This window comes from Falco cherrug (assembly GCF_023634085.1).
Source record: "Falco cherrug isolate bFalChe1 chromosome W unlocalized genomic scaffold, bFalChe1.pri SUPER_W_unloc_1, whole genome shotgun sequence".
Taxonomy (NCBI): Eukaryota; Metazoa; Chordata; class Aves; order Falconiformes; family Falconidae; genus Falco; species Falco cherrug.
Genome location: NW_026599288.1, coordinates 12665589 through 12685475, shown reverse-complemented (window position 1 = coordinate 12685475; position 19887 = coordinate 12665589). Strand labels below are relative to the sequence as shown.

The window sequence follows — 19887 nt, the reverse complement described above, 5'->3', positions numbered from 1 at the left end:
CATGGCTGTACTCTTCGCTGGGTAAAAAACTGGCTGGATGGCCAAGCCCAAAGAGTAGTGGTGAATGGAGTTACATCCAGTTGTTGGCCAGTCACAAGTGGTGTTCCCCAGGGCTCAGTACTGGGGCCAGTTCTGTTTAATATCTTTATGAATGATCTGGATGAGGGGATTGAGTGCACCCAGTAAGTTTGCAGATGGCACCGAGTTGGGGGGTGGTGGTGTTTATATTATTGAGGGTAGGAAGGCTCTGCAGAGGGATCTGGACAGGCTGGACCGATGGTCCGAGGACAATTGGATGAGGTTGAACAAGGCTAAGTGCCAGGTCTTGCACGTGGGTCATAAGAAACCCATGCAATGCTACAGGTTTGGGGGAGAGTGGCTGGGAAGCTGCCTGGTGGAAAAGGATCTGAGGGTGTTGATTGACAGCTGGCTGAATATGAACAGGCAGCCAATATGAGCCAGGTGGCCAAGGCAGCCAATGGCATCCTGGCTTGTATCAGAAATAGTGTGGCCAGCAGGACTAGGGCAGGGATTGTCCCCCTGTACTTGGCACTGGTGAGGCTGCACCTCAAATCCTGTGTTCAGTTTTGGGCCCCTCACTTCAAGAGGTATGTAGAGGTTCTGGAGCAATGAAGCTGGTACAAGTGTTTAGAAAACAAATCTTATGAGGAGCAGCTGAGGGAACTGGGGTTTTTTAGTCTGGAGAAAAAAGGAGGTTGAGGGGAGACCTTATTGCTCTGTACAACTACCTGAAAGTAGGTTGTAGTGAGGTGGGTGTTGATCTCTTCTCCCAAGTAACAAGTGATAGAATGAAACAGCCTCAAGTTGTGCCAGGGGAGGTTTAGACTAGATATTAGGAAAAGTTTCTTCACTGAAAGTGTGGCCAAGCACTGGAACAGGCTGCCCAGGGAAATGGTTGAGTCACCATCCCTAAAGGTATTTAAAAGACCTGTAGACCTGGCACTTAGGGACACGGTTTAGTGGTGGACTTGGCAGTGTTAGGTTAACAGTTGGACTCAATCTTAAGGGTGTTTTCCAACCTAAATGATTCTATGACATTTATCTTAGCTATTATTTATGAAGCAAGAATATTTTGTGTAATACTACAGATCACACTGAAACTAGATAGGACATGTTAGACTAATTTGTGTTAAAAGTTCTGCTTTCTCTGCCTGGGAGTCTTAGCCTTCTGGTTCTCTACAGTTAAGACAGATGGAAATTGCCACTAAGAGAAACAGGCCCTACCCAGTTGTCCTGGTTTCAGCTGGGATAGAGTTAATTTTCTTCTTAGTAGCTGGTGCAGTGCTGTGTTTTGGATTTGGTGTGAGAACAATGTTGATAGAATGTGGATAACTGGCTAGCTGAAAAAGGTCACATAGACATAGTCCAGCTGGCTGGACAAAAATGCACACAGCTCTCAGCTTATCTGAAGTAAAGCAAAAATACACTGTCCTTGGCTGTTCTTGTTACACAATAACAGGAAGATTTCGGTGGGAAAAGAATGTTGCAGGTGGGAACAGATAACTACAGAAGAGAAACTAGGGGCGGGCTTGGTATTTAGGCAACTAACCAATAATGAGCTTAACTTTTGTAATATGTATGAGCTAATTATAACAAGGCATAAAAGGTGACTGTAAGGGACAATAAACGAAGTCTGCTGATCACTCATATTGAGTGACTGTGTCTTCCCTCCGTCGCAACAATAGAACACTGATGTTTTTAGTTGCTGCTGGGTAATGTTTATACTAAGTCAAGCTCTTTTCAGTTTCTCAGGCCCTACACTTCATTTTCGGCTTCTTATCACCATTTTATATTCAGGCAGCTTCACAATGACTTCTCAGTTGGAGAAAGTTTCTTTAAAGACTCTTCAAATCTTTAAAATAGAACTTTTACTTATGGTGCTAAGTTGTTGCAGTCTATTTATCTTTCTCACAACCCTTCCAAAACACACCATATTGTCGTCTTTTGAAAAACTACTGGAAGTCTACTTGCACTGCTCAAACTCTGTTTGTGGTACTACTTAATGGAGCTCTGAAGCAGGCTCCTAAAGAAAAACATGGTGAAGAAGCTACAATCTGCATTCTGATTGTAGTTCCATGGAAATGCCTCAGCAAATAATGTTGATCAAAAGTACTTTTATCTAGAGAGATTTCCCAGAAAAAAACAGTTGAAAGGAAGAATGTGAAAGAGGAGGGAATAGTTGGCATGTGAGAGGGGAATGAATGTGAGAATCACACCACACTGCAGATATGAAGGTAGTCATCTGAAGTAACATATCAAAAGCATGAAAATACTTAGGCCAGTTTTTACACATCAGTAATTACTTCCACTACTGAAACTTGCTCGAGTATTTCTATGCTTTAATGTCAAGGCACGGTCTTCTTCCTAACCCATATTTACATATATTTATAGTTCAAATCACAGTACTATATCAATTAGAATAACCATATGTGGGAAAATCACCTTGAAGGGGGGAATTAGAGAAAAATTGGGTCCTAATAGAAGCGAAGTATTACAGAAAGCTTTTTAGGGTAAAATACAGCTATCGCCTTCAGGATGGTTGGCATGCATGGAATCTACATCATCACAGTTCCCTAAGCAACGCACCCTGCCAGCTCAGCACATGCTGATAGGAGTGACAGAAGATGGAGAGGAGTGGAGACCCTGCGGCCATGCTCTGTCATGCTCCCTGCAGGGATGGGAACTTGATGTCACCACACAGCTGATAAGCTGCATACCAGTTGTCACATGAAGAATCCATGAGATGTCTGTGGCTGAGCCAACCATTGAGGCAAAATGAAATAATCTCATTGTAATACTAACACACACCTCCATCTCAAAGTTACCTGCCTCCAAGGTACTACTACACCTCACTGGGCACATGATACCAGTTAGTAATAACAATATGTATGACTAGAGTCACTCAAGCGCCACCTAAATGTGATGGAAATGGACTAGTCCTAAACTGAAATAAGTCCAGGGCAGGGGGGGAACTGTTGTCTAAACTCCCGGATTACCCAACTCTGATTCAGTGTTCACAAAGCTAGGTCAAACTGACTCACTCTCTAAAGTTGTTACGAATGAAGGGACTTCTAATCAAGGTAGTCAGCCTTGGGGAGCATGAGAACAGATACTGAAAAGAACACTGTTATCTAAGTTATGCAGAAAGAAACCTTCAAGTGAGGGTAGTTCTGGCTATGAGAGGAAACAGGATGATAAGGTGTTGCAATGCACTGACATCAACAGAAAATTAGTTGAAAATAGGACAAAGATAACAGTGGTAGTGGGAGATCGCAAGCTCCAACTCAAATTCCCCCCCCCCGAAAGAGGGCAAAACCCTGCTTGAGGAGCACGTGTAGTTAGTAGAGAACTTCAGTAGTGCTATCTCAGGATGTGTACTAATTTGCATTAGAAGTGAGAAACTGGTAACCAGTCCTGTGTATGATGAATGAATATGCAATATACTATGAAGTATAAAACGTGGATAGAGGAGGGGAGAAGTAGGGGAAGATTCCATCGTAACTCCTGGGATCAGTTGACGGGCTGAACCTCTCTTCTCCCCCATAGGGACGCCTATTGGGTAAGAACTTTGTCTTATGCATGCTTAATAACTAACTCACGCTAGCTGTTATTAGCGGTTATAGTTTAGTTGTATGTAGTTTGGTTGTATATCATTTCAAGTTTGCTTTTGCAGACAGTCCCTATCACCTGCAATCACGAACCTTAATTTGTCACAATTTTATATTAAGAAAGAGTGTTATTCTGTAAACTGTTAGTATTAATCCTTTGTGGGTGCTAGCAGTTGCTGGCAGCAGGTAACATATTTGAATAAAGTGGGAAGACCCACTGAGGGGTCCCCCTGATGCTGTTGGTGTGTTTCCCTGAACAAGTCAGTCAAATTGCCCTCTGATCCAGTGAGACTGTTCAGTGAAGGGTCCCTGTAATGGGACACTGACGACAGACTGGTCGGGCACAAGGGTCTCAGCTTTCCTGGGGCACTAATAGACAGATCAAACACCTGAGGTTGAGAGGATCCCCCCCCCCCCCCCCCTTTTCATGTGACACCATAAAAAATATTTACTTACATAGCAATTGTTAGCTGTACTTGAACGTTCTTTCAGCAACTCATTTAGCCTAATCCGATGATAAGTCTGTATTTAAAATGAAATTTGTTAGGAAGATCTTTTTTTTATATATATAAACTAGAAAAAAATAATTTAACCAAGAAACAAAACCCAGTTGTGATCAATTGGTATGTGTCATTTATAGAAAGCATATACTTTATCCCTCAGTTTGGTAACTTGTTCATTTGTCTGAGATATCTATGGTTCAAAGGCCATGAGAGAAAAAAAAAATGGTAAGCTTAGGAACGTGCAAATAAGTGAAATACTACAAAAGCTACTTTTAAGATAGTCCCTTTACTAATGATATCGTCCTTCACAACTGCTGGAAGCAAGAGCCCCCTAAACTCTCTCCAAGGTTTGTTTAACTATTTCCTGTAAGCTAATAGGAAGCCACTGTTACAGAAACCCCACCTTTGTTTGGCAAGCCTCTCCCTGTAATGGACCTCCTTTTTATACTACTGTATCCTTGCTTAGCATCTTAAGCAGCTCCCCACCATTCTACTACTGATGACTTCTTAAACTTGTATTCATACAGTCATTTTCAGTTTTCTCTTTCACATCAGCTATAGTGCTTGTTGCAGCAAACATTTGGAGTTAGCCATTTCTTATAGTTCTGTTGTTCTCAGGTCAGCTGAAGTTTTGTTAGCCTGCTGGCTAGTGTCTGCAGAAACAAGCTATCAATCAGCAGACAAAAGAATGTGTTGCTGCAAGTATCTCACTGAAAAGTTTTGGGGTTGTTTGTGGACATCAGGAACAGCAAAGAATTAACTAGTTCATTAACTATAAAGATGCTGCTTTCCATGAGTTATTCATAAAAGCATCTATGGAAGATAATAACAAGAATCAGCTTATTATATCCACAAATGCCAGTAGGAGGAGAGGAAAAAAATCAACATTTAGCATAGCTATTCAAAGAATACAGCACCTTTGTTTTGTGAAGCTCAAGTTCATTATCTGTTATCCTCCAGGGTTCACTCTCCTTCATTTTATCTACAACTTCTTGCTCTTTATCATCTTCATGAAGTCTGAATGCTTCTATCATTTCTTCAAAAGCTGCAATACTGGAACAATAAAGAGAACAGCCATATTAAAACAAATATGGTACTAGTCAGTATATCAGCAACAACCTTCATGCTATGGGAGAGAGGAGTGAGAAGAGTGGCTGGAAAGCTAGCTGGCAGAAAAGGACCTGGGGTTGTGTCTTGGTTTCAGCTGGGATCGAGTTAATTTTCTTCCCAGTAGCTGGTATAGTAGTGTGTTTTGGATTTGGTGTGAGAATAATGTTGATAACACACTGATGTTTTTAGTTGTTGCTAAGTAGTGTTTATACTCAGTAGAGGACTTTTCAGCTTTTCATTCCCTGCTAGAGAGAGGACTGGAAGGGACACAGCCAGGACAGCTGACCCAAACTAGCCAAAGGGGTATTCCATACCATAGAACATCATGCTTAGTATATAAACTGGAGGGAGTTGGCCAGAGCCTGCCAATCGCTGCTTGGGGACTGGCTGGGCATTGGTCAGTGGGTGGTAAGCAACTGTACTGTGCATCACTAGTTTTCTTTTCTCCCTTCCCTTTGGATTTTATTCCTCTCCCCTTCTCCCTCCTTTTCATTATAATTGTTATTATTATTATTGTTTTTATTTTATTTAAATTATTAATTAGTTTTTATCTCAACCCTTGAGTTTTACCTTTTCCCCAGTTCTCCTCTCCATCCCTCTGGGGGTGGGGTGGAGGAGTGAGCAAGCAGCTGCGTGGTATTTAGTTGCTGGCTGGGGTTAAACCATGACAATGATCTCTCTGTCCTTGTATCAACCCATAAGATTTTTCATCTTACTTTTTACCCCTGTCCTGCTGAGAAGGGGGAGTGAGAGTACAGCTTTGTAGGGGTCTGGCTGCAGTCCAAGGTTAACCCACCACACAGTCTAAAGACCAGAAATTTAAAAAACCCAATGTTATAAAATAGAAAGTTCTAGAATCATAAAATAGTTATAGCTTATTTAATTTCTCGCGTTTTTCGGGAACTATGTTATAGGACCTACTTTATCAAAATTCTTAAGAACAAAATATTCTAAATTCATGAAATAAATGAAGACTTCACCTTACAATCAGGTTTTTTGGGGTGATTTTTTTGAGACTTACTTTTCTATCTTTGGCTTAGTATTAATATCTCCAAGGATGATGATGTCTGAGAAATCTATCTGAAATTTGCTGAGCAAAGTAGCCATCCTGCATCAGAAAAACAAGCCTTTATACAGCGAGCATTTCTTTTATAATTTACAAGGTAGTCAGGCACTTGGTACTAAAAACACTAGTTTGAAAACAAAAACAAACACCACCCACACCACCCCTCAAGTGTGATAGAAGTAGAGGGGAAAAAATCCCTGTTTGAACAGAACTATTATACAAATCTGCCATACTGCTACAGATCAACATACTTCGGAAAATAAATTTTTAAAAGCATAAAATAAGAGAAGAGCCCTTCCTTAAAGCCCACCCCAGAAAATATTTGAGGAACAGAGACAACATTAGTGCCAGACAACATTACAGAAAAATTAGTGTAACCTGAGGTATCTCATTCAACATAATTTGGGGGAATGGAACTATTCTGGTGGAGGGAGAAGAGAGTATGATTAAACCTCTGCTACAGAACAATTGAAAGAAGGCTACTTGTAAGAGAAAGTCATCTAATGTATACTATGTTAGCATTTGAAATAAAATTTTTAGAGGCAAACTTACGCTCTTCTGTTATGATCAATACTGTTTATTTTTCCACCAACGAACACTCTGATCTTACAATCTTTCCACTTTTTCTAGGTTGTAAGAAGATAAGGAACTGTCCTGGTTTCAGCTGGGATAGAGTTAATTTTCTTCATAGTAGCTGGTGCAGTGCTGTGTTTGGCTCTGATGTGAGAACAATGTTGATAGCACACTGATGTTCTTAGTTGTTGCTGGGTAATGTTTATACTAAGTCAAGGACTTTTCAGTTTCTTGGGCCCTGCCAGTGAGAGGGCTGGAGGGGCACAAGAGACTGGGAAGGGACACAGCCAGGACAGGTAACTGAAACTAGACAAAGAGGTATTCCATACCATATGACATCATGCTTGGTATATAAACTGGGGGAAGAAGAAGGGACGGGACGGGACGGGACATCCAGCATTATGGCATTTGTCTTCCTGAATAACCATTAGGCATGATGGAGCCCTGCTTTCCTGGGGATGGCTGAATGCAGGAGCGGGCTGGAAACTAGGACCATGCGTGGCAATCAGTTAGCTGAGGGGAATGTGCTCGAGCTTGTCTAGACAACAATTAACATGATGAGACATGTTTACAGAGCACAGGGGAGTGGGAGACGGATGGCGCCAAGGAAAGGTAACACCTTGCTGTTAATTGATGGTAGTTAACCACCAATCAGGGATTGCCTAGTATGCAAGGCTTAGCTTCAAGAACCAATCTGTTTAAAACGCGCAGCTTCTGAAAGTGTATAAAAACGCGTGCTTCTGTACAATAAATTGACATTTGCTTGCATCAAGCTGCGTCCCGTCTCTTCATTCGCCGCAGCTGAACACCTGCCTGCTGATGGGAAGCAGTGAATGAATTCCTTGCTTTGCTTTGCTTTGCTTTGCTTTGCTTTGCTTGCGTGTGTGGCTTCTGCTTTACCTATTAAATTGTTCTCATCTCAACCCTTGAGTTTTACATTCCTTTCTGATTCTCTTCCACATCTCTCTGGCTGCGGGGGGAGTGAGCGAGCAGCTGCGTGGTACTTGGTTGCCAGCTGGGGTTAAACCACGACAGGAATCAACAGTGTCAAACCTGCATTTTGACCAGTTTAGGAACGTATCAGAAAACATAGTATCTTCTAAGAAGAGCGTTTAATAGTACAACTTTGTAATCTATGTATGGACTGAAAGATATCTATCAACAATTAATTCAAAATCACTTCAATATTGTTTTCCAAACACTTGTTGATAAAGTACAAAGTACATTGCCTCCATCATCAAAGAGCCATCGGACATCAATATTGCTTTTGCCTTGTTTCTTTTGAAACTGGGTACTAACATGAAGAAGTCTTTGGTCAGCCAAATTTAAAGGAGAAGATGGGCCATTTGAGTCTGGAAAAAATATCTAATGGCAGGTTATTTTTTAACTGTTTTGCTTAATAACCCCAAAGCCCAAATGCAACATCTTAATATTTTGTGATATCTGTAAGTTGAAATAGAAGTAATTTTAAAATTTTCTTTTTCTAGACTCCAAATTTTGATTGAATAGATATATACTAAGCTATATTTAGGGAGTTCACAAACTCACAAGTTCAGCAGCTACAGATTTATACCTTCAAGTCATCTAGCTGACATTTGACAAATAAATAATTTGCAAGAACTTTACATAGTCATTTGCCTGAACAATTTAACTAATATCACATACATACTTCAGAGCATTAGATCATGTGCTGTTGCATTGCTCTTGCATGACAAAAATCTTACTCCCCTGAGAAACATATAGACTCTAATTTATAAATAAGAACCACCTCCTAAGCACTGTTCTTCATTCCTTAAATCCATTTTTTTTTAAGCATCTGGTCAATAGAAAAGCTAGCTCCCACTGTTGAAATTCTGTCTTTTGTAGAAAGTACTGTTTTACATGTGCAAGGCTCTGAAGCACAATATAGACTAGTTTTGTGTAACCAGGACAGCTGTTGTATCTAATGTATAGATACTTATTAAAACAAGACTACAATGGCATTTTCAATTAAATACATATAAATATATAAAAGAACTCTAGAAAAAAACCTAACTGATTTCCCTTAGCTTAAATCTGCATTTGAACAAGAAACATGAGTTTGATATTCATCTCAGTCCTTGCCTTATTAGGAATTTTTAAATTCAGAGTACATCTGTGACTGATTTAAATTACTATACTACTATATTGCATACTGGGACTTCTTCCAAACTGCCATCTTGTACTTCAAGCTGAAATCTCACTTTCCATTATTAAAAAATAACAGCTTCTAGCTGTCAAAATTATGAAGTAAATGTCAAAAGAGTTGGATGTATTTTAGTCGAGGCAAAAGTATTTGCTTAACTTTCAAAAAAAGACTAAAATAAACCAAGAACTGCTTAATTCATCCTAATTAATCTCTATTCATACTATTTGAATGACTACTTCATGTTATTTCAGACAATAATCTCACTGTTTGTCTATATTATCCTTTGCTTTGTAAGCTATTGAACAATTCCAAATACTATACCAACAACTATGGCTTCAGAAGATCTATTGAATAGACTGAAACAACCCTTGAGAGTATAACACTAGATAATCCTTCCCTTACTCCTAAATCAAGTAGTGATCCAGTAAAATGCCTGAGACTCAGAGAACTAAGCAAGCTCCTGGATACATTTCAATATAAATTATAAAGAACAAAGTTAAAAAAAAGAATCAACAAAACCCACTCAAAACCAACCAACCAACCAAAAAACCCCAAACCACCCAACAATCATATTTTGGATGCATACACAATCCTACTGTGCATACACAGTAACATCCTGTTCTGGGAACTTGCACAAACTTTCATTTTACTACAACCTAATCCTTGAAGATGAACCGACCATATTCCAACTCAAGTATAAAGAAAAAAATTAACATTGTATGGTTGATATTTTCTCTCTCTGGTACACACACACATGTGCATATACAAGAAAGAGTGTGAAAGGAAAATAAAAATTAATAACGCGAAAGAATGATTTAACACAAAATGGTGAAAAATGCCTGCTTTTTTTCAACAGTGACTGCATTGGAGTCTTTCCATCCTCCTCGTCCTCTGGAACATGTTTAAAAATAAAAAATGAAAAGGTTAATTTCCTTTGTGATGTTAATGAAAACACAACTGTTTTATATTAAAAAAAAACCTTAGAAAATAAAGATGTAGAATGAAATGGGTTTTCATATGAAAAAAGCGTCCTAAGAATGACTTGTACTTAAAAAGAAACGCACCCAAGAAACAAATCCAAACATTTCTCATTTAACTATAAAGTCACTTTAAGCTTTTTCCTTAAAAAGAGGAAAGACAGTTAATGTTAAAGTATCGTATCTTGAATTATTTGTGCCTGTTAATATGAATATAATAAAAAATTCTAGTCTGAGGTAATGAACCCTTCATAAATTTAGTAGCACTTTCAATATATAGCTTTATGGACTGCTTCTCACCAATCTCATTAACTATTTAAAACAAAAAAAATATTCATTGTAGTTTGTAGTCTACCAACTATTTTATTTAGAGGCCTAGAGCTCAAAGATTTATTTTATGTACTGGTAAATTCTAAAACAAAATACTTAAATGATTAGACATCAATGGCTAGAAAAGCATAAGACACTTCAGTTCCCCAGACCAAAAAACCCAACCTTATCTAATTCCTTGGGGGAAGGTGGGGGAGAGAATGAAAACAGAACCAGAGAGAGAAAGAGTGAGAATTCAAGTTTCATTGCTAACTAGAAAGTTACCTTTATGTAGAACAGGAGTGTTTTCACTAGATGACAGAACAAAAGCTATAGAAAAAGCATCTGTCTCAGACTTCTTGCTATAATCCACTTTTACTATGACATCCTTGGAACATGTAGATTTTTCTTAGAATGAGAGTATCTCTTATTTGAGGAAGCAAAGAAATGCATTATAAACCACTTCTTTGTGCCAAATGGTATCAGACAGAGATATGTGACTGTACTGGAATAGTTCACAGTTGGTTAAACTATACTACAACTGCTATGCTATGGAAAACAACAAAAACTTATAAAAACTGATTCAAAGTACAAAGAGGCTCCTCCTTTGAAAATAGCTTTAGATTCCTGCTACTTCCTTCCCAGATTTTTGGTGTCTATCGCATTACTGTAGGTTAAACATAAAACAGCTAGCTACTACTGAGAAAGTACAAACTTCATGTTTATATTATATGCATATTTTAAAAATGTAAAAGTATCAATACACAGTACCTCTGGCATAAATAGAATTTGAAAAAATTAAGAGCTAAACAGAAACATTGGCTAGAAATTTTTCTCATTTTAGCAAAAATTTTCCTCCTTTGATCAAAAGGAAAAGCCTTTAGGACACCAACCACCCCCCCCCAACTTTAATAAAAGAAACAATAATTACAAAAGACAGCTACTGATACCAGAATAATGTTAACTAAGCATTTGTATAGCGAAAGAGTTTTTCAAGTGTTGCTAATGGAACTCTATGGCTGACAAGATGCCTTAAGTATGAAACGTGTGGTAAAGTTATCACATTCTCTGCTATTATATTAATGGTGTCACACTACTAATTCTATCTGACATGGAGACCTTGGTTTTTGTTTAAACATATGTGGGGGGAGGATATTGGTGCAACATTTTCCATGCAAAAGGAGAAAAAATACAAAGTCTAACCCCAAGTGGAGGATGAGCCTTAGACAAGGCCCCAGCCACGGCCCAGACCACCAAGTTTTCTTCCAGGATTGGCTTCAGTTGAGCTACTTGATGGTTGAGTTGAAGCAAACTCAACACAGACCCCCGTGGATACTAATAAGACTTTTCTGACACCTTGAAGTTATGCTTTCCCAATCTCAGCAGTGTCCTGTGTGAAAAACAGGCCACTCCTTACTGTTTTTCTCATACTGCTTTGCCCTCTTGTACATAGCAATAAGTTCTCTGCCTCTCCCTAAATCCTAACACCTTTGTATATTTCCAGGGAAGGAAAAAACATCCTCTCTTTCCACAGGGTGCCACCTACACAGCATGAGTTGCATGCCACAAGCAGTCTTCCTCATTGTAGCCACACTGCATGGAGCAGGCTACAAACAAATTATACATTATCAATTCAGTAGACAGTTGCCAATGAAGTTCAAAGGCTTCCTTCATGATTGTGCTCGAAATGCAACTAAAATTATGCTAGTGGACTTAAGAGAAATACCTACAAAGTGCAAGCAAGTCTTCTACATTGAAAATACAAAACCTTTCCAAACTTAAGACAGACTTCTGTTGAGGTCTCTAAGCTGCTAAGGTAAGGGGAAAAAAATACATAACAGTATTACTGGCTCATGCAACTTTTGCTAAAATATTTTCTTAATTTCTAGACTAGGGTCTTAAGTAATTGATGTCAATTTGGTAGCCTCTTTCTTTCAGTAACATTAAGTCATTGGGAAGCAAGTACATACAGCTTACACATAAAGATAGTTGTATATATATTAAAAAAAATTCTGTTGCTGAACATAGGGTATACTTCTTACAGATGTCAGGCTGTGTTGGGTTTCTGTGGCAAGGTTTTTGGTAGCAGGGAGGCTTCAAGGGTGAGTTCTGTGAGAAGACACCAGAAGCTGCCCACATGTTGGACAAAGCCAGTTCCAGCCAGCTCCAAGATGGACTGGCCGATGGCCAAAGCTGAGCCAATCAGTGACAGTGGTAGTGCTTCTGTGATAACATATTTAAAAAGGGGTAAAAACTGCTGTGCAACAGCAGCTGGGAAAAAGGAATGAGAATATGTGAGAGAAACAACTCTGCAGACACCAAGGTCAGTGAAGAAGGAGGAGGAGGAGGTGCTCCAGGTGCCAGAGCAGAGATTCCCCTGCAGCCCATGGTGAACACCATGGTGAGGCAGGTTGTCCCCCTGCAGCCCATGGATGACCACAGTGGAGCAGATATCCACCCTGCAGCCTGTGGGGGACCCCATGCTAGAGCAGGTGGATGTCCCATGCTGGAGCAGGGTCCTGGCAGAAACTGCAGCCCATGGAGAGGAACCCAGAAGGAGTGCATTTTCAGGCAGGACCTGTGACCCCGTGGGGGACCCATGCTGGAGCTGTCCATTCCTAAAGGACTGCACCCTATGGAAAGGACCCACTCTGGAGCAGTTCTTGAAGAACTGCAGCCCATTGGAAGGACCCATGTTGGAGAAGTTCATGAAGGACTGTATTCTGTGGGAGACCCCACACTGGAACAAGGGAAGAGCATGAGGAAGAAACAGCAGCAGAGACAAAGAGTTATGAAGTGGCTGCAACCCCCTTTCCCCATCCCCCTGTGCCACTTGAGGAGGGGGGAGGAGGCAGAAGATTTTGGAGTGATTTTGAGCCTGGCAAGAAGATGGGAGTGGAGGAAAGGTGTTTCTAGATTTGATGTAATTTTGCATTATCCTACTCTGTTATTAATCGGCAATAAATTAAATTAATCTTTCCCAAGTCAAGTCTGTTTTGCCCATGACAGTAATTGGTGAGTGATCTCCCTGTCCTTACCTCAACCCACAAGCATTTCTTTGTATTTTCTCCCCCTGTCCTATTGAGGAGGGAGAGTGATAGAGCGACTTGGTGAGCACCTGTGAGGAGATTGAGACACGGACTCCTGAATCTGACCAGAAGACCCTTTATTAGTCCAAACCCCATGCTTATATATCCTCGTTCGTTGTTCATAGCGCAACATACTAAAATATCATTGGTTAATCAATACTGTTCACACACTTCTTGGCTACATATAATTGGTTAATTACTAAGCTACAAACGTACTGAACTTCTTGCATTTTTTTTTCTCTCTTCTTTCTTACCTCTGTGAGTTTCATGTTCTCAGCCAGCCGCCGAGACGTGGCATCACGCATCCGCTCCAGCCTTGCTTCATATCCCATTTGTCTTCTGGGTATTCAGCCAACCTTATCTTACTTTCTTTCTTCTTTAGCCTTCAAGGTCCTTCACAGGAATCGTGGCCCCCAGCACTTGCCATAAAGCTCTCTACGATTCCCCCTTCTTTATTTTGAACAGAAACAACATACAGGTTAAACTGCTTTTGAATCATAGATCTTATACAATTCAACATACAGGGAATAATCATCAATATAACTACAATTACAAATAACAACATTCCTCTGTGTATTGTAAGCTCCTGCAACCATCTGGTGATTCCCCATGACTTAAAAAGATTCCGCAACCAATCTCCTGATAGTTCATGCTGTAAGTCATTTGACATGTCCTTCAATTTTTGTAACTAACTGTGAATTGACTTCGAATGGTCCGAAAGGTTCATACAACGCATTCCTTAGCACTGTTCACTTATAGGCTACTCTCTACTGTTCATGCTGTTTCCTTATCTTCTAGAGGTGAGATCACATTCCTCCTTTGTTTCTGTCTCATCCTGGTTTCTTCTCATACTCCCTCAAATTTATTTAACTCTTTGCAGCAAGATCTCAGCTGCACATCGTCAAAGCAAGGCCACAGCTGCACATTATCAATGTCAAAACAACCCACTGTCTCCATACTGTACAATTCCCCCTTTTAGGTTTTGGTTTTGTTTTGGTTTGGTTTTTTTTCAAAAAGTTGCTTTAACATGTTATGGACTGTTCATTTTTTAATTTTTTTTTTCTCATTACTTAATTACCAATTTTAGCCTTATTTTATGTGTACATTTGTACATTTCAATCAGGTTCACAAAATGTAAAACTTTTCTTATCAGCGCATTTCATACAGAGGTCTACATATAGGTTTATGATTATTTATAAGAACATGCAATAAGCTATGGAAATTTTATTATAATATTCCATCAGAAACTTCTAATCAAATAAATGAGCATGAGAAATTGTGTTTAACCTGAAAATTCTATATATAAGCTGTTAAGAAACATTTTCTATCCTAAAAAAAAAAAGAGATAAAACCTACTTAAAAGCTCTTGAAATCTTGCACTTGGGCGAGTGTTCCACTGTGCCTCCATTCTAAAGCATGGAAGTGGAAATTGTGTAGAACAAAGCTGTACTTGAAATAATTGTTCAACTGTTATTGCTGTTTTTCAAAGAACCTGAAAGCATACAATGAAAACTTAGAACTAAACAAACAGCTGAACGGACACCTTTAGATCATTACTGGAATTAAATGTAGTCCTGTATGAACCATAAATCATCTACATGTTAAATCACTCTTCTCCATCACTGTTGTCACTGTCTTTGAGCTTCATAACAATACCTAGGTCATGATCCTTTAGCTTAGGCAACTTCATCAGGTTAAATATACAAACATCTATTTCTAATACAAATTTGTAGAATGCGTTCTATCCACAAGACACTTTATGGAGAGATATTATGTTGTATTGTGTATGATCTATTAGAAGTGAAAAATGGTGTTCCTGAAAGAAAACGCTTCTTTAGATCATAACTTTAAAACTGGTTTTGCACCTGCTATACTGCAAGAATACCCTAAGCAGTACTGTATCTTTGTGGACTTTGAGATATCTGTGTGATTACATTTAAACTTAACACGCAAGCTGATTTCAAGTATAATTCTAGGCACAAGTATGGGAAATGGCATGCTGTCGGGACACAATCTTTCTCACTTACAAGGTATCAAATGGTATGTTACTCAAGTTAAAGTCTAACTTCTATGACAACTTCATTTTCACCAAAGGAGTTGCAGTTAAGTACACAAACTAATGCAGCTCAACTGAAGTTTCACCGCTGCAACGGAGTACAGAATACTTTTTCCACTGACCTTAAAGGTTGTGGTGGTGGTGATGAAGGTGTGACAGATATTTGACTTTTAACCCAAAACAAATTTTCAGCTGTGTTAAATTCACCTGTACACAAAGAACACTTATTCCTTCTGAAGCACCAGCACAGTCTTTTCACCTTGAGCTGTTCCCAATTTAGAGGTTAAGAAAAAAAAAGAAATAATTCAAAAGATATTCTGTCAATATGCTGATGCAGTTGTATGTTAAATTCTGGTCACACTGAAATAGGGTTATGTTCTAGCATTTATATATATGTAGCACTCCATTATAATTTATGAACAAAATTCAGAAGTCCATTTTATCTCAAATTGCTTGGAATTAGATTAGGTTGGAGTTGTCATCCTAACATCTAGTTTCCACATTTTACCCCTTAACCGAAAAACACACATGATGAAAAAGCATATTTCTAGAAACAGAAGAGTAACTGGAAAAAGTTCTTATGTTCACAATTGTTTTTCTAAGTCTTATTAAAGTCACTTTTTTTTTAATGCAACCAGACACTTTACCTTAACAGAGAAGCCCATATTTACATCTCTGAGCCCGGACACAAACCGCAGCTGCATGCACCACCAGGCTCAGGGCAGGAACCATTCATGCAGTTACATAGCTATATATCACTACAAGCATGCAGACACCTATTTATCACTAGATAACCATGTTCATCTTTCCTACTCTCCTTCACAATACCTAGCTGTTCTCTCATCTCCTGTTAGGTGAGATATTCTCCATCTTCCTCTCCTATATCTCTCTTCAGACATTGTCTATCCTCCTCTTCTTTGCTTGTTAATTGCAACAAGGCAAAGGTTATGTGTAGCTGGGTGACCATGACTTGATTTATGTTATAATGAACTAAACGCTGAATACATGAAAAAAGGCATGGGAGACATAAGGCAAACATCAATAAGGTGGTTAAGGTAATTATAATAAATCCTGTAATACTTTTGATCCACGGCCCAAAGTTTCCCAGCCGTGAGAAGAGACCAAAGGCATCCCGCCCCTGGCTCTGCTGCAGATCTTTGTTTAAGGCTTTTAAGTTTTGTATACTTTTGTCAATTAATTCAGAATGGTCACTCAGATTCACATAACACATCCTATCAAAGTCTTCACACCCATGTCCCTGTGCCAATAATAAAAATCAATAGCATCTTGGTTCTGTAGCAACATATGACGGACAGAATCAACATCTATTAAAAAGCCAGAAAAAAAAATAGTATTTGTAGTATTACTTTCTTTAGCAAGCTAGCAGCCTAATTTACTAAGCAAGTTAAGAGCGTGTACTATTCCTACAGAAGAGATTAGAGAAGCAAAAATGTGTTATGCTGCATTCCAGAACTCAACCTGAGAGTTACAGTCTGCTGTGAGTTCTGCATTACAATCATTTGACACATGTTGGGGTTGCAATTGAAAGTTGCCCGTTTACAATTTTCATTGGCATTATCATAGCTAGTTGTTTTAAAAGCAACCCTTGAGCTTCCTCATGCTCGACTTGTTGCAAAATATTCTGAAGCCGATCAATAAAGTTAGTATATGACTCTTTAGGACCCTGCAAGACTGTGGCGAACGACTCACTAGAGGCTCAACCAGACTCCCGCATCCGGACTGCCTTAATAGCCATCTCCTTCATTTGCAAATAGTTGTCCCTGGGATACTTTGCCTGAGTCACAGAATCGGCACAATTATTTTCTCCAGCCAACTGTTCATAGTTAACAGCAATTCCCCGATTAAGGTTTTCAGTCAAGGCCACTACACATAGCTCACAAAAATTAGATAATCACATCATTTACTGCATCAGAGTTAGTACCATACAAAGCAATGACTTCCAGTCATGTGGTGTGAGTGTATAAGGCTCTTCAATTACTTAAAGAAGGGACATAGCAAATGTACTATGAATCCTCCCTTCCTGCACTGCTTTGTTTAACTCTTTAACAGCCTCGTATTGCACAAGCTGCCACTCTGGAGGTTGATTTGTCTAACAAAATACTGAACATGCCACAGCGACTCCCAAATCTCCTCGCTTAAGCTCTTCCCACTTGCATTCCTGCCACCAATCCCTCAGACCCCCTTTCACCCTCCCCGAAAATACAGTCAATGCACCGGGGGAGGGAGGAAAAAGGTCTAGCTCCTTTTCTGGATCTATAGGACCTGGATCAAAAGGTTTATCAGTGTCAATAAAATCATTGTCCGAGTTGTCCTGTTCCAGTGCTTGGTCCTGTGTTGTGAGGGTTGCTGCAATTAGTGACAGGAGCTTTGGGGGCAGAGACCATCGTTGACAGTGTGTCGAGAAGAGTCGCACTGTCGTTGGAATTTACAGCTTCCCCTGGTTTAGCACTGTTAGTAGAATTAGTCCACACTTGGCGAAGAGTAGTCAGAATTTGCCACCAAGGTGCTAAATGCATTCCCGACGCGGAGTCCCCCTGCGCAGCATCATCATACAATTGTCTGCTGACCACTTACCAGGCAGGAATTTGCAAAGTGCCATCAGGTGGAAAGTCCAGCACTTTGTCACGGATCCATTCTAACAGTCACTAGCTGCGGACCCATCATCACATTCTCTAATCAAGTTTGTGTGAAAGGAGAATATAGTTCATTTTGCATTACAGTTTTCTGTAGTTCCTTAATCATTTCCCAGTGAAACGCCTGATATTGGCCTGGGTGTCTATCTTGTAATACCATGGGAAACACGTGCACTCCCTCTTTCATACTTTCCAAGTGCACTCCCCTCCACTCTTTTTTAATCCGTCTCCCGATATCATTTTCATTATCACTGTTGCTTTCCTTATTAGCACTCTGCCGCACCACTTGCTTCTTCCTTACTTTTGACTGTTCCTTTTTTAACTGTAAATCCTCCAATCGTAAATTTAACAGATTTTCACCTTGTCCATCCTCATCTGAATCCTCCGACTGCTCCTTCTAGTTCATCAGAAACATGCTCAGTGTCAGCCTTGCTCTCACTCGGCTCCGTCGGCTGAGCAACATCTTGTTTTGTTGTTACACTGGCTTCCTGCCCCTTCTCAGTCTCCGACCAAGCCTCCTTAGCAATATCTGCAAGCTGTTTTTCTGCACGCATCTCTTTCAATGTCTCGAACACTAATCTCCAAGTAGTCATTACCTGACTAGCATTCAAGTCTCCTCGAGATGCCTTTTCCCAAATTTGCTCTCCTGCTGACTCTCACATTTTAACATCAAATATTTCTGTAGAGGTTGCTGGGGTGCCTTGGCTCTTTAACCAGGCTAGCAACAGTCCCAGATTACTTTTTTCATATACAATTCCTCTTTTGTGCAAAATATGCTGAAACACCCTTAATATACTTTTTTCTTCTGCAGACATATTTGAACCCATTTTTTAAAGTTTCTTAAAATTTCTTAAAGCTTCTAAAGTTTCTTGGCTGCTCACCTGTATCGATGCGTACAGGCATTGTTTCCTTAGTTTCCTTAGTCCCCGGGGTTTGGGTTGTCTGCCTGGTCCAGCCAGCAGAATGATCGTTCAGCCAAGACGTCTCCTCCGGAACGCAGCCCTCTTCCACGAGCTGTCGTCTTTGTCGCTCAGTTCCGTCCTTATTCTTCCAAGGTTTTGGAACTCCACCATAGGGATCACCATTTGGGGAGACTGAGACACGGACTCCTGAATCTGACCAGAAGACCCTTTATTAGTCCAAACCCCATGCTTATATATTCTCGTTCGTTGTTCACGCGCAACATACTAAAATATCATTGGTTAATCAATACCGTTCACACACTTCTTGGCTACATATAATTGGTTAATTACTAAGCTACAAACGTACTGAACTTCTTGCATTTTTTTTTCTCTCTTCTTTCTTACCTCTGTGAGTTTCATGTTCTCAGCCAGCTGCCAAGACGTGGCATCACACATCTGCTCCAGCCTTGCTTCGTATCCCATTTGTCTTCCGGGCGTTCAGCCAACCTTATCTTTCTTTCTTCTTTAGCCTTCAAGGTCCTTCACAGGCATCGTGGCCTCCAGCACTTGCCATAAAGCTCTCTACACACCTGGGAGCTAGCCAAGGTCAACCCACCACACAGACCTATTCCTTTCAGTAATTTTTATTCTATGAAAAGAGTGATTTTGGTTTTCGCTAAAAAAACCAAACAAATTCTTCATTTAACATCTTCAGAAAGTGGTGTTAAAATAACAGCTATTTGCCAGAGGAAATAAAATAAATATTACCTTGTCCCTGAAGGTGAGATATGTCCAAGCCCTCTTTTAGGTGGATGACAACTACACCATACTGGATGTCAAAGGCATCACTAC

At 39.7% G+C, this 19887-nt stretch overlaps 1 pseudogene; it reads right to left on the bottom strand.

Moving 5' to 3' along the window:
- Positions 1-3645: 3645 nt before the first annotated feature.
- The window catches only part of LOC129734896 (solute carrier family 12 member 2-like), a 56504-nt pseudogene continuing 40262 nt past the window's right edge, over positions 3646-19887 (bottom strand).